The sequence below is a fragment of the Tupaia chinensis genome, unplaced genomic scaffold (genome assembly GCF_000334495.1).
Source record: "Tupaia chinensis unplaced genomic scaffold, TupChi_1.0 Scaffold144894_1, whole genome shotgun sequence".
NCBI lineage: Eukaryota > Metazoa > Chordata > Mammalia > Scandentia > Tupaiidae > Tupaia > Tupaia belangeri.
In genome coordinates, this window is record NW_006204753.1 from 97,072 (window position 1) to 97,385 (window position 314).

Genomic DNA, 314 nt, shown 5'->3' on the forward strand with positions numbered 1-314 from the left:
CATTCAGATCCCTGTCCTTTCCGGCCTCCGGGTGGGCCTTGCTGCTAGCGTCTGACATACTCCCTTAAAAATATCCCAGAAAAATGCAGATCTGAAGTCAGCCGATGGTCTCCTGTAAAGCCCTGATCCGTGAGGCACCGGGCGGGATTCACAGTGGTACGCCTGGACCAAGGCGTTCTCTCCCTCCCTCCGCAAGGCGCTGCTCGGGCCTCTAGCCCCGTTCCTGAACCTCACCAGGCTCTCAGGGGCGGGGCGGGGCCGGCCTGCGCAGGCGCGCTCGGGTCACGCGGCGGCCTGGGGGCGGAGCCTGCGCA